General features: G+C 35.5%; 1 protein-coding gene and 1 pseudogene across 3 annotated transcripts in view; both read left to right on the top strand.

Annotated features, from left to right (window-relative positions):
• The window catches only part of LOC120860724 (CUB and sushi domain-containing protein 3), a 1,429,922-nt gene that overhangs the window by 466,736 nt on the left and 936,210 nt on the right, over nucleotides 1-26,976 (top strand). The window lies entirely within an intron of this gene.
• Nucleotides 3,760-20,219, top strand: LOC120860728 (annotated as a pseudogene).

Below are 26,976 nucleotides of genomic sequence, written 5' to 3'. Positions count from 1 at the left end.
TGAAGTCGCTCAGTCGTGTCTGACTCTTAGCGACCCCATGGACTGCAGCCTACCAGGCTCCTCTGCCCATGGGGTTTTCCAGGCAAGAGTACTGGAATGGGGTGCCATTGCCTTCTCTGAGCCACTTCTGTTAGTTAACCTCAAAAAATCTGAGGCAGAATGGCCAAAATGACAGAATGGAAAGACCCTGAGCTTGTCTCCTCTCACAAGTAGACCAAAATCACAACAATCTGCAGAACAACTATTGATGGAAAAAGATTGGAATCTACCAGAAAAGATCTTCTATAATTAGATATATAGAAGAAACCATGAAATAAGCAGGAGTGGCAGACTTGTGATATAATCAGATTTCGTATCCTCTTAGTAGGTAACTCACAAACTGGAGAATAATTATATTGAGGAGGTTCTTCCTTAGGACTTAGAGTTTTGAATTCCATGTCAGGTTTCCCACCTGGATGTCCGGCACTTGGAAGATGAGTCCCCAGAACATTTGTCTTTAAAGAGCAGCAGAGCTTAATTGTAGGAGCCACACAGGACTAGGGGAAATAGAGTCTTCACTTTTAAAGGGTGCACGCAAAATCTCACATGCACCAGGACTCAAGCAAAAGCAGTAATTTAATAGGAGCCTGAGCCAGACTTACTTGCTGGTCTTGGAGAGTTTCCTGGGGAGGAGAAGGTGGCTGTGGCTCAACCTGGGGATGTAGACAGTGGTGGCAGACATATCTAGGAACATTCAACTCTGTGAACACTGCTGATGACTGTCATCTTGGATCATTAATGCTGAGAACTGGCCCCACCCAATTGCCTGTAAACACTGGCACCTAAATTAAGTGGGCAGGGACACAGCCCTACTGGTTAGCAGACAGTCTGCCTAAATACTTCCATGCCCTTAGATACAATCCTGCGCACTAGAGGGCCAAGATCCAGCTCCCCTACCACAAGGAAGCCTGCACAAAACTCTAGATCAGTCTCACCCACCATGGAGGAGACATTAGAAGCAAGAAAGCTATGATCCCACAGCTGATGGAACCAAGTCCACCAATGCAGGCTAGACCCTGCTCTGGGACCAAGTGAGTCCTGGTCACTCTGCCCATTAGCAAACCAATATAACCTTAGGAAACCCCAGGCCATACACAACTGTGTCAGGAACCAGGATAACCCTCCCCACTCTCAATTATCTCAAAATCTCTCTGGATACATGAGCCCTGCAGCCAGACTCCAGGAACCAGCTTTGCCTGCTAGTACTCCAGCACTAACTCCAGGACATAGCTTCACCTGTAAGTGGGTGGGCAACAGTCCCAGAATCAGGACTGACTGCCTACCAGCAAGCCAAAATTAGATCCAGGCCCCCTCTTGGGTTCTGCCTGACACACATGACTAGGCCCCACTAAAATTCTACTAAACATTTAAAGAAGAGTTGGCACTTACTGGAAACTATTCCAAAAATAGTTTTCATAACTATTCCAAAAAAAGGAAAGAATACTTCTGAATTCATCCTATGAGGCCCCCATCACCCTGATACCAAAAATCAAACAAAGATCACGAGAAAAGAAAATTACAGCCCAGCATCAGAAGATATCAGAAGAAAAGAAAATTACAGCCCAGCATCAGTGGTGATCATAGATGCAAAAATCCTCAACAAAATACCAGCCAGACAACTTCAGCGATGCATTAAAAAGGTCATACATCATGATCAAATGAAATTTATCTCAGGATATAAAGAATTTTTAATATCTGCAAATCAGTCATTGTGATATACCATATTAACAAGTTGAAAAATAAAAGTCATATGATTATCTCAATAGATTCAGGAAAACTTTTGATCAAATAAAAGATCATTTATGATAAAAACTCTCCAGAAGTTGGGCATAGAGAGAACGAACATACCTAAATATAATAAAGACCATATATGACAAGCCCACAGCTAATATCCACAATGATGAAAAGCTGAAAGCTTTCCTCTACAATCAGACAGAAGACAAAGATGCCCACTCTTCCCAGTTTTACTCAACAAAGTTTTGGAAGTCTTAGACGCAGCAATCCGAGAAGAAAAGTAAGGGATCCAAATTGGAAAAGAAGTGAAACTCACTCTTTACAGATGATGTGATACTGTACATAGAAGATCCTAAAGGTGTCACCAGAAAACAACTAGATTTCATCAGTGGACTTGGTAAAGTTGCAGGATACAATTTACTGTATTTATATACACTAACAACATGATATCAAACAGAGAAATTAAGGAAAGAATCCTATTTACATGCCAAAATTAGTAGAATACCTAGGTACAAACCTACCTAAGGACACAAAAGACCTGTCCTCCCAAATTATAAGATATTAATGAAAGAAATTAAAGACCACACAAATGGAAAGATATACCATATTCTAGTATTGGAAAAATCAGTTTTGTTAAAATGACCATACTACTCAAGGCAATCTGCAGATTCAATGCAATCTCTATTAAGTTATCATGAAATTTTTCACAGAACTAGAACAAATAATTTAAAATTTGTATGGAACCATAATACAACCTAAATAGCCAAAATGATCATGAGAAAGAAGAATGAAGCTGGAGAACGTCATACTATACTATAGAGCTATAATTATCAAAACAGAATGTTATTGGCAGAAAAATAGACACAAAAATTAATGGAACAGAATAGAAAATCCATAAATAAACTGACTCCCTTAAGTTTAATTAATCTATGACCAAGAAGGCAAGAATATACAATGGAAAAAAAGACAGCCATTTCAATAAGTAGTACTTGGAAAGCTTGATTACTGCATGTAAAAGAATGAAACTTAAGAGGGGCAGGAATAAATTAGGAGTTTGGAATTAACAGATGCATGCTAATATATTATTAAGTAAACAACAAGTAGTTACTGAATAGCACAGGGAACTATATGCACTATCTTGTAATTACCTACAATGGAAAAGAATCTGGAAAACTGAATTAACTGAATCACTTTGCAGTATACCCAGAAGATTGTAAAATAGATATATTTGAAAAAAGAAAAGAAAAAAAAGGAATGAAAGTAAAATATTTTCTAACAGTATATACAAAAATAAATTTAAAATTGATTAAAAACAAAAATGTAAGCCTGGATTCTATAACACTTCTAGATGTTGACATAAATAGCACCCATATGTATTTCGATCTGCCATCTAGGGTAATGGAAATAAAAGCAAAAATAAACACTTTTGCACAGCAAAGGAAAGCACAAACACATGAAAGACAACCTACAGAATGTGAGAAATATTTGCAAGTGATGTGACTGAAAAAAAGATTAAATTCCAAAATATACAAATGGCTCATACAGCTCAATATTTAATAAAAAAATAAAAAATGAACAGTAGACCTAAATAGACATTTCTCAAAACAAAAACAAAAACAAAAAACACAGATGGCCAATAAGTACATGAAAAGATGCTCAACATCACTAATTATTAAAATAATGCTGATGAAAACTATAATATGATGACATATCACCTGATACTAGTCAGAATAGACACTGTGAAAAAAGTCTAGATGATAAATGCTGAAGAATGTGTGGAGAAAAGGAAACCTCCTACACTGTTTGTAGGAACATATATTGGTACAACTACCACAGAAAACAGTGGGAGTTTGCTAAAAAAAAATTAAAAACAGAGTCTCTACCATTTGATCCAGGAATCCCAGTCTGGGTCATAAATCTGTAAAAGGCAAAGCTTTAATTAAAAAAGATATTTGCACCCCAATGTTCTTAGAGATACTATTAACAATGGCCAAGGTATGGAAGAAACCTGAATATCCATTGACATATGAATGTATAAAGAAGATATGATATCTTTAGTTTTGTTTTCTACAATTCTGGAGACATGGAGAATGAAGTAGATTAAGAAAAAATGGTGAGAAAAGACCAAATGAATGAATCTGAAAGTGGTTAAATATACTGATTTAGAAAAATATGAAATAAATATTGACAGTGACCATTTGGTAAAAATATATTTAAGTCAGTTACACTTAGAATAAACACTAAGAATAAACATTATCTCAAAAAACCTAAGCGCTAAGACAGAGAAAATAATTTGATTAAAATAAGAAAATATTCCATGCATTGTAAGTGGTTAAATAGTAAAAAAGAGAAAAAAGAATCATTAAGCAAAAGTATTTATTTCTAGACATTATTATTATAAAATAGGTTCAGTCCAGTTCAGTTGTGTCCAATTCTTTGCGACCCCATGAATCGCAGCACACTGGGCCTCCCTGTCTGTCATCATCTCCCGGAGTTCACTCAAACTCACGTCCATCGAGTCGGTGATGCCATCCAGCCATCTCATCCTCTGTCGTCCCCTTTTCCTCCTGCCCCCAATCCCTCCCAGCATCAGTCTTTTCTAATGAGTCAACTCTTCTCATGAGGTGGCCAAAGTACTGGAGTTTCAGCTTACATATGTAAACACACTAAGATAAAACTTAATTTTCTTACATACTTAATATCTCATTTTACTGATTTAGATTTTTATCTTAAATCTAAATTTCAAAGTTATTCTTCATTAATCTTGACTTTATTACTTTCTTGCTATTAATATTTGACATTGGTTTAATCTGCTTATTATTATTCATACAATTGTGCTATAGTCATCCTATTTCTTCTTTCTTTTAAAATTTTCCTTTTTATAATGGTGGCAATATATGGGCAGCCCCCTTGCCCCAGGGGTTTTCGTAGTAATTTCTTAAGCTTCTTTAAGATTTTCCAACAATTCTAAAGTTTTATATTTAAAATTGCTAGAATTTTAGATAAATTCAAAGAATTTGTTGGCTTATTTCACTTGCAACATGTTAACTTATAAGAAGCGGTTGCCACAAAATTCATGATTCAACTCTGAATAAGAGTCTGCTCAAATAGAATGCCTTAAAATTGCCTATTCTGACAATATATTTATACTTTAAGTACTACCTTCACACACACACACACTCTTTTTCTCTCGAATGATCACTTGTTTATGCATATAGTCAGGGAAAATAATATGTATATATTCATTTATTGATTACCCACCTTTTGTCAAACACAGTAGTGTTTTGTCAAACACACTAGTAGTGTTTAGTAAATGAAAGTTGCTCAGTCATGTCTGACTCTTTGTGACTCCAAGGACTGTATAGTTCATTCCAAACCCAGGAATTGAACCCAAGTCTCCCATGTTGCAAGTGGATTCTTTACCAGCTGAGCCACAAGGGAAACTCAGTGTTCAGTAAAAGAGGACAGAATTTATGACTAAATGGGGAGTGGTTTATATGAATTATTTTTGCATACTAAAGAGTTTAATATTTAAATAAATGTATTTTCAGCAGCAAAAGATTTAAATAAAATCCTTAGACTCAGATGTAAATAGCTACTGGTTTGAGGACTATCTTTGCAAATATGTCATATTATAGGAGAAAAATCCTAGTAGACTTTGAAGGAGGGCTAAGGCTGTGTTGAACCTTCTGGTCAATATTCCTGAGAGAGGCATGGGATAGTATAAAGTGCTGATGTTTTGGAAACTGACAAACCTAAATTCAAGCCCTATTTTACTCTTAGTCATGTGTCTATGAATAGCTAGTTAAACTATTTAAGTTTTTCCTCATTTAAAAATTGAATAGTCATAGGATTTTTTTCTGTTTGATTTAAATGAAAAATATTTACTGATTGTCTAAACTAGGACTTGTGTCTCTAAATATACTATGGGACATATTCCTTGTCTTCATGATAGTAAGAGAATATCCTCCTGCTCTTTTGGCCATTATTGATAGAATAAAGTAACCAGAGGTAGTAACAGACTAGAATTTTAGAATTCCATTTTAGAGCAGGGACAGTGACTTCCATTTAGACTGGATCATTACTGAAACATCTGGATATTAGGAGAATACAAGGACCAAAGGAATCTAGAAAATTTTCACTTAATTATTTTTCTACACCCTTTGTTTCCCAGGTAAACTCTTGGAGCAAAAGCATATAACCAAAGTCAGAATTCTCTTTTCCTTTACTTACCATTTCAAGAAGAAGTAAATATTAATCTCAAATTATTAGGGAAAAAGTTCCTTTAGGAATCAGGCCTTAACATTGACTAGCCCAATTTCAGGCTGTTCTCTTCCAGTAGAAATACACAAAATGCCATTAATTCCTACTCCACCCATATCCAATTTATTATGGTATAGTATATCAGCATTACAAAGCAACATTTTCCTTTGTCCTGACCTGTTTGAGAATTTGAACCACCAGCTCTAATTTCTTCAGAGATAGTCCATGATTTTAAATGACCTTTGATGGCAGATTCTTTTTTTTATACTACGATTTAGTCATGTACATTAAAATCAGGGATGAAGGTAGATTTTGATTTATCCTCCCATGTGGCATATGTAAATAATGTTTGTGAGGCTTGTTTTTTCTCTGATTTGTAACAGGAATTAATAAAAGTTCAAACAAAGCTAGAATCCAAAGCATGACCAGTTTGAAAAGGCTGGAAGAGAGGGAAGGATGAATTAGAAGTTTGGGATCAACAGATACACGCTACTATATATATATGTCTAAGGGGAACCAGTGGCTCTAAGAATCCACCTGTGGTGCAGGAGGCACAGGAGATGCTGGTTTGATCCCTGGATCTGGAAGACCCTCTGGAGAAGGAAATGGCAACCCATGCCAATTTTCTTGCTCGGAAAATCCCATGGACAGAGGAGCCTGGCAGACTATAGTCCATAGGGTCTCAAAGAGTCAGACATGATTGAGCAACTAAAGACAGGAACATATGTGTGTGTGTGTGTGTGTATGTATGTATGTATGTATAGACATATATATGGTATATATGTTATTGATAGATAACAAGGATCTATTGTATAGCACATGGAACTATATTCAATATTGTGTAATAAGCTGTAATGGGAAGAATGTTAAAATGAAAATGTGTGTGTGTGTGTGTGTGTGTAACAGAATCACTTTGTTCTGTACCTGAAACTAACACAACATTGTAAATCAACTATACTTCAATTAATTTTTTTTTAAAGACTGAAATTAAATGCATTGGAAAGAATTCTGTTATTTTAAGTAAAATCTCCCTTTCTGATTGGTCAAAAACATATTTAATCTTATTCATATTTTAAATAATATGTATCATCTGTTTCTTTCCTTTTTTATTAAAGTGAAATTCTCTACCACAGCCCTTTCCTCACTCTTTACGTCATCTTTCCATAATAAACTATAGGTAGGGTTTACATCTAATACTGAAGAGTACTTTTTCCCTCTAAGACATATGCTAAAACCTTTAAAATCCTCACAAAATTCTTGAAATTCTTGTAAAACTTATGGATGAAGAACCTGAAACTTAAAATATGAATCATCCTCTCTGTCCCTGAGCTAGTATATGCCAGAACTGAAATATGAAACCTAGTCTTCACCCTGATATCACATTACTCAAAATGAGTGTAATTTCTTTCCTAATGCATTGCAAGTCTTGGACTTTGATCCCAATATACTGTAAAATAAACAAGTAAAACATAGACTTGACTATTTTACTGCTTATCATTATGCTGTAACACAAAAGACAGAGCAAAATGATTTGCTTTTGTCTGGGATTTTGGTTTATAGACAAGAAAGAACAGAGCAAAAGTCTCCATGCTTTTCAAATTTGCAGCCTATCAGGAAAAAATTGAGTATGCATGGTCAGTATATGTTTGCTTAATTGTTTATTCATTTATAAAGTATCTGTATTTAATATTATACAGATATTTAATATTATATAAAATATGTGACAACATAATATATATTATAAAATATTACAATAATATATCAAGGAATATTTAACTATATAATATATAGCAATACTAATAAATCATATGCATTTCACAAGTGATATAGAGACTACTGATTCTAAATTATGTGAATTTGATTCATAATTTCAGCTATATAATATCTCTTAAACCTTACTGCTGTCTTAATGAAGGGTTTGAAGGAACAGCAGGCTATTTTTGTCCCTCATCCCTTGTATCTTATTTGGATTTTAATGACATTGAACAACATTTTGATGTACTTGAAACTTAAAATAACAAGATAACTCTTTGGTAGAATAATTTTATGGTTTTATTGTTACAAACTAGAGGTGACCTAAGAAATTGCCAACATCCATTGAATCATCGAAAAAGCAAGAGAGTTACAGAAAAACATCTACTTCTGTTTATTGACTAGGCCAAAGCTTTTTTTTTTTGACTGTGTGTATCACAAAAAACTGTGGAAAATTCTTAAGAGATGAGAATACCAGACGACTTGACCTGCTTCCTGAGAAATCTGTATGCAGGACAAGAACCATAGAACTGGACATAGAACAACAGACTGGTTTCAAATCTGGAAAGGAGTACATCAAAGCTGTATATTTTCACCCTGCTCATTTAACTTCTATGCAGAGTACATCATAAGAAATGAGGGGCTGGATGAAGCACAAGCTGGAATCAAGATTGCAGGGAGAAATATCAATAACATCAGATATGCAGGTGACACCACCCTTATGGCAGAAAGTTAAGAGGAACTAAAGAGCATTGCCAGGGTCCAGCCCCGGTGGATCCAGGGTAATTTGAAGCAGGGACAGAGTCGGCATCTAGGGAAGGACTATTTAATTAGAAAAGAGAGATTAGGAAAGAATAGTGTAGTAGGAAAATTAGTGGAGAAAAGAGGCTGATATTCCTTGGTTTACACAGAAAGCTAATAAAGTCTCAAGACAAGAAAACTTGCACCATCTACGTTAGGCCACAGGTGCCTGCTTGAATAGCAGAGGGTGCCCCGCCTTGGGCTCCCTCTCGATGGGTCTTAGAAGCCCAGGCAAATAAATAGACACGGAGAGCCTCCGCATTCCAAGGGATCAGCCTGAAAAAGAGAGGGAGGGAGAGGGAGAGAGTCGACACGGGGGAGGCCAAGCTTGTGCAAAAACCCCATAACTTTATTTTTAAAAGGTATTTATATATCCTAAGTTTTACGTAATGGAAGATACAGAGTCATGCAGGGGCAGCAGTCCTGACCCTTTCTGTATATCTTTTTGTATACAAAAGGTCTCAGGTGATTTACATTATCTTCTGGCCAAGAGGCCTGTTAACACTTTATGGCTCTCTTCTGTAATGAATGTTAATCTCATTTCCCCTGAAGTGTTTTTCTTTAATCTGCATCACCCTCAAAGCACTAAAGTTACATCCCTATAGAACAATGGTGCAGTGGGTTATAACAAAGAAGGTACTTAACTCAAAGATCTATGTTGCTACTTTTTTTTTTTTCCCTATATACCAACTATATCAACAAATAAAAGATATGGAAATTTGGCAGCAAGTATTGGCTCAACAAGTGAAACCCTTAATCAGTCCTATTCTAATGATTTTGACTCCTCAGAAGCCCCTACATTCCTAGGATGTTTTGAGCTTCGAGGCCGCAAACAATCACATGCACAGCTCTAAGAGTCCTGTAGGCAGGCTAGAAAGCCATCAGAGGGGATTTTGGATTGAAACACTCTTATTATGCCCAGAAGACTTATTATCTAAAAGCTCTAAATTAACTTTTCCAGAAAAAGTTGGTGGGGGGACAGCCCCTGTTAATGTCAGAAGCGTAAGTGGAAAGCATAATGCAGTACGGCAGGCAGACTCTGGTTTTGGGGTTAGATGCTCGAGAAAATCCAGCGAGGTTCCCTTAAGGCTGGACACGCCTTTGCCTGTCAGACACCTTAACCTCATGACCTTTGCAACGGGTGAGACTCCTCGTGCTGGCTCCCGGCAGAGCATCTTGATGAAAGTGAAAGAGGAGACTGAAAAAGTTGGCTTAAAGCTCAACATTCATAAATCTAAAATCATGGCATCTGGTCTCATCACTTCATGGCAAATAGATGGGGAAACAATGGAAATAGTGACAGACTTTATTTTTCTGGGCTCCAAAATCACTGCAGATGGTAACTGCAGCCATGAAATTAAAAGACACTTGCTCCTTGGTAGAAAAGTTATAACCAATCTAGACAGCATATTAAAAAGCAGAGGCATTACTTTGCCATCAAAGGTCCATCTAGTCAACGCTATGGTTTTTCCAGTAGATGTGAGAGTTGGACTATAAAGAAAGCTGAGTGCTGAAGAATTGATGCTTTTGATCTGTGGTGTGGGAGAAAACTCTTGAAAGTCCCTTGGACTGCAAGGAGATCCAACCAGTCCATCCTAAAGGAAATCAGTCCTGAATATTCATTGGAAAGACTGATGCTGAAGCTCAAATCTCAATACTTTGGTCACTTGATGTGAAGAACTGACTTATTTGAAAAGACCCTGATGTTGGGAAAGATTGAAGGCAGGAGGAGAAGGGGATGACAGAGGATGAGATGGTTGGATGGCATCACTAACTCGATGAACATGAGTTTGAGTAAGCTCCGGGAGTTGGTGATGGACAGGGAATCCTGGCATACTGCAGTCCATGGGGTTGCAAAGAGTCAGACACGACTGAGCAACTGAACTGAAGAAACAGCACATCCACCTATTTATTTATTGCCAAAAAATGTGGCTTGTTAAAATCTAACCAAGCCAAAGCACTGTGTTTGGTATTTATTTACTGATACCTAATTAGTTTATATCTAAAGACTTTAGATTATCAATTATATGATTGTATGTTTTTTACTCATTGTGGAAGATACACCAGGAAAACAGACAGTTTACAAATAATTGTTGTATGAATACTTTATTACACTTACTAAGTTGTACTATGTTGAAAAGCATTCAAGCGAAACTTACAGTTGGTCTTCTCTATGGTACGTAATTTTGTCTTGTCAAGCAACATTTGTCAGTATGATAGAATAGATCCAGGGTATTTCCTAGACATGCAGAGATGGGATGGTTTCAGTGACAGTGCTATAATTCCTCTTTCAAAACAGAGGAGAATAAAGTCCTAATCTGTGGAGTGTTCCAATTCCATAGTCAACCAAACTAGTAACCTGTCACTGAATATGAAGAGATATGCAAGTTCTCACAAGCTGGACTGGGAGGGTCAAGCTCACCATTGGATAGCTGTATTTTTTTCTTTTATTAAATACCATTTACTAGTTTCATTAGTAACTTAGTTTTATCCTGTAGTATTATTAATAAAAATATCATATACTTTTGAAGAGTAAGGTAGAGCTTAAATAAATTAAGAAGAAATGTGTCTTTTTAAAGAATCTCAAGTTTTGTGGAACTTGTTTATTATTACCTTATGGGTTTCTTGCTCTGTAAAACATGTTAAGTAGATCATACATTAAACAAAGTGAAACAGCAAAATCAGAACAATTTATACATACTTTTTAGCAAAATGAAAAAAGTAGGAACTTGTTGATACATACTAGTTGTAGTCATAAATTTATTTTTAATTCAATCCACCTTATCAAGGGCTACTTTCAGTAATTACCTAAGCTACTTAACAGTGTTTGAGGATGAAGAAAAAAAAATGTTGTCATGTAAAGCTATTGAAATGATTTAAAAATACTGATTATAATAAGCCTCTACCATTATAATTGTCATTTAAGCAGTGAATTTTAGATAACTCCTTTAAATATTACAAAATATAAGAGTATTTGAGTCTATTGATATACAGTTAAAATAAATACTTCTACAATATTACATTTATTGATTTAAAAAAAATCTATAAACATAAATTACATCTAAAGAAAGTAGGATATCTTCACCTAAACAAATGCAGTGGAAGGATGTTGGGTTTGTAAACACATCTTTCCAGTAAATAAAGAGGTGAAAATGCTGTGACATGGGTCAGTAGTTTCCAGACTGATTTATTGAGCACAGCAGGTGGCTAATGATCAGCCTTACAAGATGGTGTCCCTGAGCAGTGTGCTTGTTTTCTAGGTCAGGGTTTTAATTTTCAAAGGAAATCAAGTGTATACATAAGTAGTGAGTCTGACATAGATTGAGTTGCATTTTCATCACCAAATTAAATATAAATCTGATAATGCAAAAAAATATATATGCTAAATATCAAACCTGCTATTTTCAGCATAAAATATAACATATATTTTAAATCAGTAGAGTTTTCAAATGAATATCCATGCAGTGAAGATATTCTTTGACTAAATAACTTTAGCCCCACAGAATTAACATTATCAGTTGGATAAAAAGTAGGATGGAAGGCAGAATTTGTTGTTCCATCACTAAGTCATGTCCAACTCTTGGCGACACCATGGACTGCAGCATGCCAGACTTACCTGTCCTTCACTGCCTCCCAATGTTTGTTCAAGTTCATGTTCGAGTTGCTATGCCATCTAACCATCTCATCGTCTGCCACCTTTTCTCCTTTTGCCTTCAATCTTTCCCAGCATCAGTGTTTTTTCCAATGAGTTGGCTCTTCGCATCAGGTGGCCAAAGTATTAGAGCTTCAACTTCAGCATCAGTCCTTCCAATGAATATTCAAGGTTGATTTCCTTTAGGAAAGGAAGGCAGGATATTCTATCCTTATTGTACAAATTGAAGGGATTTAGGAAAATCTGAATTCTAATCTCAATTAATCATTATAAGGTATATGGCTTTGTTTTCTTTTGTCATTACCTTTCTTTTCAGATTTATGAAAACAGTCAAAATTTTATTCAAATTATTTCTTATTTATAAGTTGGGCTTTAACAATATGACAATCAGAATCCACTAAATATGTAATAAAGTATACCTACTTTCATATTTATGTATGTAAACCACCTCCAAAAGTAGAAAATACTTTTGTGTAGCTTCAGATGAATTCAGTGAACACAGTTTGGCAAAACAAATTCCCAGACCATAGGTTTGGGAATAAGTATGAATATGTATATGTATTTCTTGAAGATATGTCAATGACTACATAGTGAATGTTATCTGTATGAAAACAATTTGAATGCTTGGGGTCAGCTTAATAAGTATGATCACTAAAAATATCTAAAAACTGAGTATGGAACAGATACCTTTAAAAATAGGCATATAATAACTGAAAATAGTTAAAAATAGAAAGTAATAGAAAAATAGTAGAACAATAATATTAAAAAGAAGAATTTAAAAACAAATTGTTTAATAGGAGTTTTAATTACTTTTCAACTTTAAATAAATGGAATGGTAAAGAACTAAGTTTCATTAACTATATATATATATATGAATATATTAAAAGTTAATTACAATTACAATTATTAGATATCTGCCTAAAGGGAGAATTCTTGGGTTTATATCAGGAGATTTGTGGATGAGTGTACATCTACATATCTTAAAGTATTTATAATTTTTGTTGATCCTTTTACAGAGTGTTTGATACCCCACTAACTTTTCATTAACTTATTTGTGTGTCCCAATTATACTGAGTAAATGTGCTTATCAAATATCAAGAATACATGAAAACTAAACCAGTTGTTCGAAAAAGCAAGAGTTCCAGAAAAACATCTATTTTGCTTTATTGACTATGTCAAAGCCTTTGACTGTGTGGATCACAATAAACTGTGGAAAATTCTGAAAGAGATGGGCATACCAGACCCCCTGACGTGCCTCTTGAGAAACCTGTATGAAGGTCAGGAAGCAACAGTTAGAACTGGACATGGAACAACAGACTGGTTCCAAATAGGATAAGGAGTACATCAAGGCTGTATATTGTCACCCTGCTTATTTAACTTATATGCAGAGTATGTAATGAGAAACACTGGGCTGGAAGAAGCACAAGCTGGAATCAAGATTGCCAGGAGAAATATCAATCACCTCAGATATGCAGATGACACCACCCTTATGGCAGAAAGTGAAGAGAAACTAAAGAGCCTCTTGATGAAAGTGAAAGAGGAGAGTGAAAAAGTTGGCTTAAAGCTCAACATTCAGAAAACTAAGATCATGGCATCCAGTCCCATCACTTCATGGCAAATAGATGGGGAAACATTGGAGATAGTGGCTGACTTTATTTTTATTTTTTGGCTCCAAAATCACTGCAGATGGTGATTGCAGCTTTGAAATTAAAAGATGCTTACTCCTTGGAAGGAAAGTTATGAGCAACCTAGATAGTATATTAAAAAGCAGAGACATTACTTTGCCAACAAAGTTTCATCTAGTCAAGGCTATGGTTTTTCCAGTGGTCATGTATGGATGTGAGAGCTGGACTATAAAGAAAGCTGAGCACCAAAGAATTGGTGCTTTTGAACTGTGGTGCTGGAGAAGACTCTTGAGAGTCCCTTGGACTGCAAGGAGATCCAACCAGTCCGTCCTAAGGGAAATCGGTCCTGGGTGTTCATTGGAAGGACTGATGTTAAAGCTGAAACTCCAGTATTTTGGCCACCTGATCTGAAGAGCTGACTTATTTAAAAAGACCCTGATGTTGGGAAAGATTGAAGGTAGGAGGAGAAGGGGACAACAGAGGATGAGATGGTTGGATGGCATCACTGACTCAATGGACATGAGTTTGGGTAAACTCCAAGAGTTGATGATGGACAGGGAGGCCTGGCATGCTGCGATTCATGGGGTCACAAAGAGTCAGACACGACTGAGTGACTGAACTGAATTGAACTGAAACCAATTGCTTAAAATTAAAATAACTTTTTGAGAAGAGTCCATTTGAACTGTATGAACAGTTAATCCCATCTGTTTCTTTCCCATCCATTCCAAACTGTAGGAAACTATCAGTTTGTTTGTTTCCTGTCTCTGCCTCATATTTCCTTTTCTGCTCTAATTCCTAGAACCTCACCTAGGACTTAATTCTCAAACTGACAAATTTGCTCTGCACTGTGATTCAAACAGTTGTGTTGGATGACTAGTATCCATGTGGATGATGGTCCCTCCAACACTCTAGTACAGTCTATTTGACACTAAAGTTCATCCTGTACATAAAGCTGATGCAGAAACCCCTGAAATAATAAAGATGTTTAAGGGAGGGATTATGTTTCAAAATATAAGAATAGTGTGCACAAGATTCCAAACATTAGACAGCAGGGAAATAGGAGACGGTAAAAGAACTGAGGAGAAGCAGTCCTAGAGATGAAAAGAAGTAACAGTTATGGACTCATGGACAAGAAGAGAAGCAGGTATTGGAGTTCCAGGGGGGCAACTGCACATTTTTTGCATTATCATTTGTTAGAATCTCTTTTTCTTCCTTGTTCATTAAAAAAAAAACAAATATAAGATATTTCTTTATAATATATATTACTTCTTATGAAGTATATGATTACTGTAGTTTAAAAGCAAAGATTTTAATAGGCACAAATAAACAGGAGAAGTATCACAATTTTTCCTGTGGTTAATTTTATTTTGTAACCAATTAAGTAAGCTCAGGTTTATGGTATTCTGTTAATGATCTGCAGCTCTGAGTCCCACATTAACCTTGGCAAGAAAACAAGGCCCTGTAGTCTTTATAACCTACTGCTTGGTTAATTACCCTTAATTAACTTGTATATCTTATTAAAAGCAAAAAAGTGTTACATTTGACTCTATCTTCTGCTGAGTCCCTCGCTGCTTCCCAGATATGTCTTCTGCTTTCCTCTGCAGTTCAAATAGAAAATTCCTGTTTCTGTTTTCAGTGTAAATGTTGCCAATTGAAACCTAGAAGCAAAGGTGATACCCCGGATCTAAATCCGTTTCTCTCTTTGTTCTCTGTATGTCAGACTTTTTAAAGAATAACTGATGTTTCCAAAGTGATTCACGGTTCAAAAATTCAAGTTAGTTAGCAAGTAATATCACATCTTCCATATATCTACTATCTCAGGTTGTTTTTTTTTTTCCAGATTTCAGCAAGTAGCCACTTTTAAAATTTAATAAGAGACAAAGGGATTTCAAACACAATTTTAAGTAGTAGCTTTCTTTCAGTCAATTAGCAGTTAGCAAAAATAGCAGCAGGGAAAATTGTATCTAATTTATGTATTTATTGTAACAAAGGCAGTATCTGTAAAGTAGGAGGAGAAATGGATAGACTGATGATTGATTATGGATGTAGGATGCAATAATTGAAGGATAGCTATTATCAGAGCATGATGATCAGACAGTTCTGTATGATGCCAAATCAGAAACAAATCTTTCCATTTGCCAAGTGCTAGATTTATGTCTCAAAACACAACTCTGATGTATTTTGTTTCATGCAGTGATGGGAATGAAAATGTGGGGTTATAACTACAAATTAGATAGAATCTGACACAAAATAAAATTATCTAGTTTGCTTTGAGTTACCTAGAGAGATGAACCTTTGTGCTTTTACTGTTAATTTCTAAACTATTTAAATTTTTAACCATTATGAACGTCTCTGGGGAGTCATAAGTAGACTCTTTGCTATGTATTGTAAAGCATTAATGTTGCATTATGTAATTTCTTGAATAAATTTGCTAATTTCCAGGTGATTACAGCTCTCCTTACCTTTTGCTATGGTAGCTATAATGTAATTTGTTAATTATTATTTGAGAATGCCTCTAAATCATTTATTGAAGTCTATATTATCTCCAGTGTGCTTTAATTAAAAAAAAAAAAACTATTTCATTGTGTAGAAATTTTTTGTACATAGCATTAAATTTTTAAATAAAAAACCAACCATAGAGAAAAAGTATAATTTTTGGCTTCTTTAGTATTTTCAAATAAGTGAAGCCATAAGAAGACACTAGATTTTAGTATCACTAGGGAAGCTGCTTCTTTAGATTTATAAAATCAGTTTAATTAAAGTAGAAATAATTCTTAAGGGAACATTTGACCATAAAATTGTAATATAAATATGTCAATGTTATTTTTTAATCAACTCAGCATCTTTAAGCATATAATTTTAGTTATGCATATTTTTAGCATTGATATTTGAATGGAAACAGCTGAATTTACATATTCTAGATCATATGTCAATATTAGACAAACTGAACTTAACTAGACAGCTTTATTTCCAATATTTCTCTCTGTTATTCTGGATTAGAGGTTAATTTTTTTCCTTGTTGGTTTGAAAGAAAAAGCAATCAAAGACAGACCTCTAAGAGATTCACCTAGAACCAGCAAGAGAATTTGTGTGACTGAGAATAAACTTTGGCTATTTAAAGCCCTTGAAACCGTAAAGTTATTTGTTACTAGTCTAGTCTATTCATATAATATTATGCTTGAATTTTATTTAAAGTATAAAAGTACTGGAAATATTTAAAGTTCAGGCCATATACTAATGGAACACAGAATATCTGGTGTTCTAAACTAGCTAATATTTCAGAGGAAATTTGTTTACTGATTAAAAATAATAAAAATAAAGAAATTATATCATTATTTTCAAGTTTTCCTGATAAAATATGATGAAATTTACTTCAGAGAAACTTGTGTACCCAATTATGTGAATTTTCAATGGAATTTTAGTATTTTAACCACAGTATTTCCATATCAATAAAACTGTTTATTTTTGTGACAATGGGTTCAGTTTAAAGAAATCTCTATCAAATTATTAAAATATTCTACTTAAAGGTAAAAAAAAGCTCAGTTTTGTTTAGTGATTCCATAATAGGAAAAACAAAATGAGGAAATTTTGTTAAGTTTTTGCTTACGAAGTGTTGACAAAATGTATATTACTATTTAGTTTATTACTTCAGCTATCAACCAAAAAGAGCACCGTTTTATTTTTTTTTTAATTTCATATCCTAAATACTCAGCCTTGAAGTACTTCATTCTATTCACTCCTTTGCATTTAAAAGTAGTAGTTGTTTTGAAGTAGTTATTATATATGTATGTAGGAGGATACAATTTTTAAAACTTTTATTCTGGTTATGGAACTTTGGATTCTTGGTTGTCTTCATGTGTAGATATTTTCTTTCATATTTATTAGTATTACTTATAACTGAAAATTCTTTTATGGATATTTAAATAAAATTATTCATAGATAAGTTGATTGTGTCTTTTCTAATTTATGATTTGAGTAATAATACATGATGATTATATGACCCAAATTCAAGTTCTTAAATATTATTTATGAGTTGTTATAAATCCATCATCTAGTAACTTTTAAATTAGAGACAATCTCACTTTGTTGTCACAGATTGCCTGGGGAATATACATTTTTTTGAGTGAAATAAAAGACCTAAATTTTCTTTTTAAAGTATAAATTGATGTTAAAGTTTCTATTCAGTTCAGTTTTAAGAAAATTGTTTAAATTGTATTCTATACTACTATGCAGTTCTAAGATCGATGATAAAGATAGACAAGCTCTCTGCTTGCTTGGATTTGATGTTCTAAAGGAAGGGCTTCTGAAATCACTACATTAGTAAATAAAGGAAACAGCTTCAAAAGCAGAAAAAATGTAAATATTAAAGTGGCATAATGTGCTAGAGTGGGGAGGGTGTGTTACGGGTCAACCAACTACAGTCATGTGCGTGCCCGTGTGCTCAGTCATGTCCTACTCTTTGTGACCCTTTGGACATCACCCTGCCAGGCTCCTCTGTCCATGGCATTCTGCAGGCAAAAATACTGCAATGGGTTGCCTTTTCCTCCTCCAGAGGATCTTCTGAGTCTCCTGTGTTTCCTGCATTGGCAGACAGATTTTTTACCCCTGTGCCACCTGGGAAGCCCAGTACAGTTATATTTGAGGACTGAATTCTTGATTGAATAATGAAGATGAGGCTAACTAACCAGAGGACCACCTGGGGAAATGGCATTCAAGCTCAGCGAATGTTAACTGCAAAGGCCCTGTGATGGCAAATAATTTCCCATGTTTAAGGAAAAAGAAACATGGGAAAAAGAAATCTCTATCAAATTATTAAAAAATTCTACTTAATAGATAAAAAAAAAAAAGGTCAGTGCGACTAAAGTGTGGTGAAGGAAAAGTTGTTTTGTATGAGATGAGTGAGAAGGGTGGACCAAAACCAGAATTTCTAGGTCTTCTGAAGACTGAGTAAGGAGTTAAAATTTAATTCAATGTTAATGAAAAGTAAAGCTTGGTAGTGACATGTCAGTTGGAAAAAGAATACTTTGGCAGCTGGGTAAGAAGCAGTTTGTAAGAATGCTTGGTAGAATCAAAAAAAGAGACTACAGCATCGTCTGTGTGAGAACATGGGCACCTGTCTGTTATCATAAGAGCAGAAATTTTGAAAAAATGAACAAATTTAGGATGGATTTTAGAGGCAGAAGAAGATTTGCAAATTCATTGGGATTCTGGGAGTGAGGAGAATAGAGAATTAAAAGATGACACTTAAACATTTGACAGACTTGTGAGTGATGGTGCCATTTGATGTGATGTATTGAGGAATAGGGGTTTCCCCAGTGGTGGCTCAGTGGTAGAGAATCTGCCTGTGATTCAGGAGAAGCAGGAGACTTGGAAGATCCCCTGGAGAAGGAAATGGCAAACTACTCCAGTATTTTTGCCTGGGAAATTCTATAGACAGAGGAGCCTGGCAGGCTACAGTTGCTAGGGTTGCAAAAAGTCAGACACGACTGAAGTGACTGAGGATGCACACACACACTTAAGAATAGAGGAAAGACATACTTGTGAAGAGGACATTAAAAATTCTGATTTGGAGAGGGGCTGGGGCAGGGGCATTGGGGTGGGTGTGGTGGTGGGGTTCCCAGTGGCTGAGTGGGCAGCGGTCTTGAGACGATTTTGCAGGTCCTCTGGCAGACCTCCTCCCCTCCCCAGCTGCAGAGGCCCTTAGGGCACTGGGACCCAGACTGTGTAACATCGAGAGATTACTGCCCAAGTAGAACTCCAAGTTCAGTTCAAACTTGTATTGGTTGGTGCTGATGATACTGAAAGAATACATTCGTGCAAGATCATCTGACTGGTGAATTTGAGAAGTAAATTGTTGAGGTCCATCTCCTTGTGCTCCATACCAACAGAGGACCAATTAAGTTCAATGTATGGGATACAGCTGGTCAGGAGAAATTCGGTGAACTGAGAGTTGGCTCTTATATCCAAGCTCAGTGTGTCATTATTATGTTTGATGTAACATCGAGTTATGTACAAGAATATGCCTAACTGGCATAGACATCTGATAGAAGTGTATGAGAACATCTCCATTGTGTTGTGTGGCAACAAAGTGGATATTAAGGACCAAAAGATTAAGGCAAAGTCAAGTTGTCTTCCACAGAAAGAAGAATCTAGGTACTATCACATTTCTGCCAAAAATAACTAAAACTTTGAAAAGCCCTTCCTCTGTCTTGCTAGAAAACTGATCAGAGACCCTAACTTGGAATTTGTTGCCATGCCTACTGTCATCCCACCAGAGGTGGTCAGGGAGCCAGCCTTGGCAGCAGCAGTACAAGTACAATTTAGAGGTTGCTCAGACTGATGCTTTCCTGTGAGAAAGTGAAGCTGGGGCCCAACATCTGAAGTCTAATATTATAGGCAACTGTCCTGTGATATCAGTGGTACAGTGTGTTTGCCATTTTATTATATAGGGAAGCAGAACATGTGCTTCATCTTTGGATGCTGAAGGAGATGGATGGGCTTTGGAGTAAATATGGCAGTTAAAAAAATATCTTCATTGCTTCGACCTGCATATTTAGGTGTTTCGGAACACAGTTGTTTCTTCTTTGAGTTGCAAATATAAGACTGCTGTAGTCACATGACATATTGAGAGGTGGGATTTTGTTTTTGTCATTCCCATTCCTTTTTGTTTTGAATCAAAATAAAGTTGTATTTCAAATATCTTAAAAAGAAATTCTGATTCAGAGTTTGAGTTTAAGATACCTATTTGAAACCCAAGTGGGGATGTTGAGTAGAAAATTTGGATATAGTAGGTAGCATTGAAAAACAGGCAGCACTTGGACATGGACAGTGGGATTGTTGCTTTAGGTTCTGCTTTGGTACACTGCTCCATGAGGTCCAACTGCTGCGTTTGTTTCTGCTGTCATTGAACTTTTTCCCTGATAATGACACTTAGCAGAGTTTTGATCTTCTGTACTGATGACTGCTGCCACTTGGTTTTTCTGAGCATAAGCATTGTGTCCCCCAAACACTGTTTCCTCTGCTCTGGATTTAGTTTTGGTGGATTATCAGAGGTCTGCTGCATCCTCTCTGATATTCCATGAGAGATATGAACCTTGTGATGTTTGGAAGTATTTTCCTTCTTAAGTATCTGTAAAAGCTCAAGCTCTCCTAGGACAACACATACTGCTTCTCAAAGGAGTCATGGCAAACTGCATTGATACTGAGGGGTTGAGAATATTAGGATGCGAAGGGATTTTGACAGTCTTGAAGTTCAGCTTATTGATTTTTTGTTGCCGGAAACTGTAATGAGGATGATAAGAGGTATATGAAATATAATGTTGGTATAATAGATAAAGACATTTAAATAAAATATAAACTATATTATGGGTTATAAGTTTATGAAGAAAAGTAAAACAGGGAAAAATGACAGAACAGTGAGGAGATAAAATTTTAGACATTGTGTTCAGCATTTAAACCAAGAAGGTATGGTAGGGAGAGTGAAGGAGAGAGCCTTGCAGGTACATTGGAGAAGGCATTCCAGGATAAAAGATTACTGCTGCTGCTGCTGCTAAGTTGCTTCAGTAGTGTCCACCTCTCTGCGACCCCATAGACGGCAGCCCACCAGGCTCCTCCGTCCATGGGATTTTCCAGGCAAGAGTACTGGAGTGGGGTGCCATTGCCTTCTCCAAAAGGATTACTAAGTGCTAGAATCTTGGTATACCTTATAATATACCTGAAATATTTTTTATTGTTAATCTGTTCCAAGTTGATTCAGGTAAATGGCTTACAAACCTCCTTTTTGAATTGTGGCAATATAGTCTATTTATGTTGTAGTCATAATACCCAACCCTGTTATAAGTAACTGAGGTAAATTGTGCTTAATTACTAGAAATATTTCTAGTAAAATCTATCTCTAAATTCTCATGTGAAAGTAAGTTTAGAGTGAAGTCCTTAAAAAATTCCCTCTTTTCACCATTTTTTTTTTTTTTACTGACAGGTAATGTTATTACACTTTCTCTTTTCCTTGATGAGAAAAAATCGGTTGCTTTTTCTTGAAGGTTAGGTGTTGACCCTTAATGTAATTCAACATACATTTACTGAACACTTGTTATGTGCTTATGCTATAAACACTAAATTTCAAATGAACACCCAGCCTTCAGGAAATTATAGTATAGTTCAATGGCCAAGTTGGTTGTTAGTGTTTTCCCAAATACAGAATTTTCTTTGAAGTTAATATACAAGACTTTCAAATTCTTCTAACATAAATTTGCATTATACATACGGAAATAGAAGGTGGCCAATATATATCTGCTTATAAATTATTTGTGTGAAACTTTCATGTGTAAAGTCGAGTAACAGAAGATTTGAAGAGACAATAAAATTTAGGAATTTGCAGATAGAGCTCTTTGCAAAAAATAATTCAATTCAGTTTTTTAACATAAAAATAATATAAAATCTCTATAGAAAAGTTTTATTTTTGATATAATGGGAGAACTTGAACTACATATATTGTTTGACAGATATCCAGGGTATTGTTGGAGAAGGCAATGGCAACTCACTCCAGTACTCTTGCCTGGGAAATCCCATGGATGGAGGAGCCTGGTAGGCTACAGTCCAGGGGGTCCGGAAGAGTTGGACACGACTGAGCGACTTCACTTTCATGTTTCACTTTCATGCACTGGAGAAGGAAATGGCAACCCACTCCAGTATTCTTCCCCGGAGAATCCCAGGAATGGCAGTCTGGTGGGCTGCGGTATATGCGGTCACACAGAGTCGGAAACGACTGATGTGACTTAGCAGCAGCAGGGTATTGTGGTAATCTTAGGAAGTTTGTTTACAAAATTACCTCATTTGGAAATTAGAGGTGGAGTGGGAAGTAGTTTATCTATCTAGACTATGCACTTTTCTCACTGAATACAGGAGAAAGAATGAAATGACTCTGAGCCTTCCAGGCTAATGTAACCAACAATACCAAGAGTGTATTTTTCAACGTCAGAAGTATATAGCATTTACCTTGCAAAACATCACCTTCAAAAGGACTACTACATTTTGAGTATGTCTTCGGAAAATTATTAGAGTGCTTTACACTTGTAATGTTGAAGCTTTTCTAAACTTGAAAAAAAATTGAAGATAAAAATTTGGAAATAACCTCAGCTCACAACTCTTGTTTACCATTTTCTTCCATCAAATGTTATATACATTACTACTGCTAGATATGGAAGCTTTATTCTTGCAGAATTCTAAACTGCTGAAAAATTCAGTTCAGTTCAGTTCCTCAGTTGTGTCTGACTCTTTGTGACCCCATGAATCTCAGCATGACAGGCCTTCCTGTCCATCACCAACTCCCGGAGTTCACTCAGACTCACGTCCATTGAGTCAGTGATGCCATCCAGCCATCTCATCCTGGGTTGTCCCCTTCTCCTCCTGCCCCCAATCTCTCCCAGCATCAGAGTCTTTTCCAATGAGTCAACTTGTTGCATGAGGTGGCCAAAGTACTGGAGTTTCAGCTTTAGCATCATTCCTTCCAAGAAATCCCAGGGCTGATCTCCTTCAGAAAGGACTGGTTGGATCTCCTTCAGAAAGGACTGGTTGGATCTCCTTGCAGTCCAAGGGGCTCTCAAGAGTCTTCTCCAACACCACAGTTCAAAAGCATCAATTCTTCGGCACTCAGCCTTCTTCACTGTCCAACTCTCACATCCGTACGTGACCACAGGCAAAACCATAGCCTTGACTAGACAGACCTTAGTCGGCAAAGTAATGTCTCTGCTTTTGAATATGCTTATCTAGGTTGGTCATAACTTTTCTTCCAAGGAGTAAGCGGCTTTTAATTTCATGGCTGCAGTCACCATCTGCAGTGATTTTGGAGCCCCCCAAAATAAACAGTGGACACTGTTTCCACTGTTTCCCCATCTATTTCCCATGAAGTGATGGGACCGGATGCCATGATCTTCATTTTCTGAATGTTGGGCTTTAAGCCAACTTTTTCACTCTCCACTTCACTTTCATCAAGAGGCTTTTTAGTTCTTCACTTTCTGCCATAAGGGTGGTGTCATCTGCATATCTGGGGTTATTGATATTTCTCCCGGCAATCTTGATTCCAGCTTGTGTTTCTAGAATGTTTAATTCTATCTTATATTGTAAATTGAGAGAATAGATGATACAGATCTCTAAATAAAGTATTTTGACATCTATAAGATGTTTAAATTGATTCACATGCCTAATACTTTATATTAAATAACTTAATGGATACCTATTAAATTGACTTGCCCTTTAGACAGTCAGAAGGTAACAGTTATTACTGAGCACAAGTCTATAATCTGCAAATACTCTTTTAAATTGGAAAATCTTAAATGCAATATAGATATGAACATATATGTTATTTTTTAAATTTATTTTTTTGGAAGACAATTGCTTTACAATGTTATGCTGACTTTTGCCATTGCAACAGTGTGAATCAGCCATAAGTATACATATGTTCCCCCTTCTTGAATATCCCTCTCACCTCCCACCCCATCCAACCCCTCTAGGTTGTCACAGAGCACCAGGTTGAGCTGGCTGTGTTATATAGCAACTTCTCATTAGCTATCTATTTTACTTATGGTAATGCTACTATCTCAATTCATTCCGGTGGCATGGGTCAGAAACAGAAAAACAAATATCGTGTATTAATGCATATATATGGAAATCTAGAAAATGGTACTGCTGAACTTATTTGCAGGGCAGGATTAGAGATACAGACATACAGAGAACAGACTTGTGGACACAGTGGGGGAAGGGAAGGATGGAGCATTATATTTTTTATATGCTTTTTAAATTTTCAGCACTACTCTGTAAGCTTGGTGTGAACTTATTCTGGCTTTGACATTTGTGATTTTTACATCACTGAGAAAGTTGGCTAATTCTTTAATGCCATTTTCTTATTTAAGATAAGGCAGTCTTTTGTTTCTGATCCATTGCCTCTGACTCTGCTGGCAAGCTTATAAATCAGATCACCAACCATACATAATTTATTTACATAGGTTACTAAATATGCAGTATATAATACAAATATGTTTCAAACAGTATATCTGCATATCTTAAATTTAATAGATTTAAAGGTTTACAGAATAGACTGATATTTCTTTTTGTTATTTTTACTTTTCTTCTCATCAACTGAATATAATATATATCATGCAAACCAGATTTATTCATTATTACTTACATGTATGACTTCCAAGATGTATAAACCTACTTACCTTATTTTAGCAGTATAGGCTTTGACTATCTTACTTAATTTTTTTTAATTTCCTTTAAAATTAAGGGCAATTTCCTTAATAAAGCATCCTTGTTTTTGTTTCCTCCAGAGATAACTAGTTATATCTAATGTTAAAAATAAATCGTTTCATGAGAACATTCCATTGAGAGCTTTTTGTAAGGTGATGAGATGTAATGTGTTGTTGGGCATTATATGAAATGTTATGTAATGTGAAATGTTGTGACCTTTCTTTGTCATTTACTCTGTTATATCACATGGCTGTCAATATAACATAATCACTGAAAAGTCTCCTTAATCACAGTTTGTGTGGATTATAAACACTAAAGAAATATACTTCTACCCTTAAATTTTTACATTCCTTTATAAGCTCATTAAAAAAAATATGCTGACATCAAATCTTGTTTGTTTTGAAACCTCTGTACAACTGAAAATGTCAACATAAAAACATGTTATGTAAATGTGTTATAGAATATATCTTAGAGGAGACACTTTTATAATTAACATTTCATTTAAATGAAAATTTGATTCTGTGTGTGTGTACATGTACAAGAGCTATTATTTTTGGAGGAATATCTCTTACATGAACTCATAAACTACTTGTATCCCACAATATAACTTTTTTTTTCTGAAAGTGAAGCCAGTAGTCCATTTAATTGAGGATATTTATGGAGAAGGCAATGTCAACCCACTCCAGTATTCTTGCCTGGAAAATCCCATGGATGGAGGAGCTTGGTGGGCTACAGTCCATGGGTCGCGAAGAGTCGAACATGACTGAGCAACTTCACTTTCACTTTTCACTTTCATGCATTGGAGAAGGAAATGGTAGCCCACTCCAGTGTTCTTGCCTGGAGAATCGCAGGGATGGGGGAGCCTGGTGGCCTGCGGTCTATGGAGTCGCACAGAGTCAGACACGACTGAAGCGACTTAGCAGCAGCAGCAGCATGTTGAATATTATTTACCTGAAATTTGGTTGACAACAAAATTATAAACGGAAATATTTATGATTTTAAACATAGATGAGTATACTCAAATTTATAAATTTATATGTCATCTTTCAAGCTGATAGAAGGGGAGACATAGATACAATATGCTTAAAATTGTACGATTGTATGTATTTGGTAAACATTTATTATTTAAACATATTCATAGAAATATACCATGAAATGGTAGTTCTATGATACTAATTCAGTGACTTTTCCTAATTCAAAGGAGATCATAGAACACTATACCATAAGGAATCAATTTTAAAACACATTCTGTTTTTAAAAATAGATTTAAAGAAGAACTTTTGGGGAAAAATTCAGTATTTTTATTGTAGCTATGCAATTGTGTATGTGAGTTAAAATATTAATACATAAAATTTATGCCTGAGAAGGGTGACTTTTATCATAAATTACACTTCAATAAACCTGACTTTAAGAAAGCAAAAAATAATTTTGAGAGATTTTGGCTTGCTAATTAATAACATTAAAATATAATATGTATATTTCTGTGATTAGAAGCAGAAAGTTGAAACAAATCTATTCTCCCAAAGAAAATGACAGAAAGTCATTTTAAATTATTTGAAAAGATTATTCTCCTTATAACTAGAGGAATTAAACCTCCACCTGCCCACCCCCCCCCAATTTTCTTGTGTTGCTCTGTAATAATTTCCCCCTTAACTCCACCCCTCAGCAACCAGTTATAACATCTGTATAGTCTTTCCTTTGTTCAGAATGTCATATGAAAATCATACAGTATGCAGACCTATAGTATGTGGCATGTGTATTCTTTCATTTACAGTGCTTTTGAGATTCATCTGTGTTGTTTTATGTATCAACATTTCATTCTTTTTATTGGTAATAGACTATTGAATGGATGTACCCCACTTTTGA

The sequence above is a fragment of the Oryx dammah genome, unplaced genomic scaffold (assembly GCF_014754425.2).
Source record: "Oryx dammah isolate SB20612 unplaced genomic scaffold, SCBI_Odam_1.1 HiC_scaffold_11164, whole genome shotgun sequence".
Taxonomy (NCBI): Eukaryota; Metazoa; Chordata; class Mammalia; order Artiodactyla; family Bovidae; genus Oryx; species Oryx dammah.
Note: the sequence above shows the minus strand (reverse complement) of the source record. Positions and strands in the feature narration are given on the sequence as shown.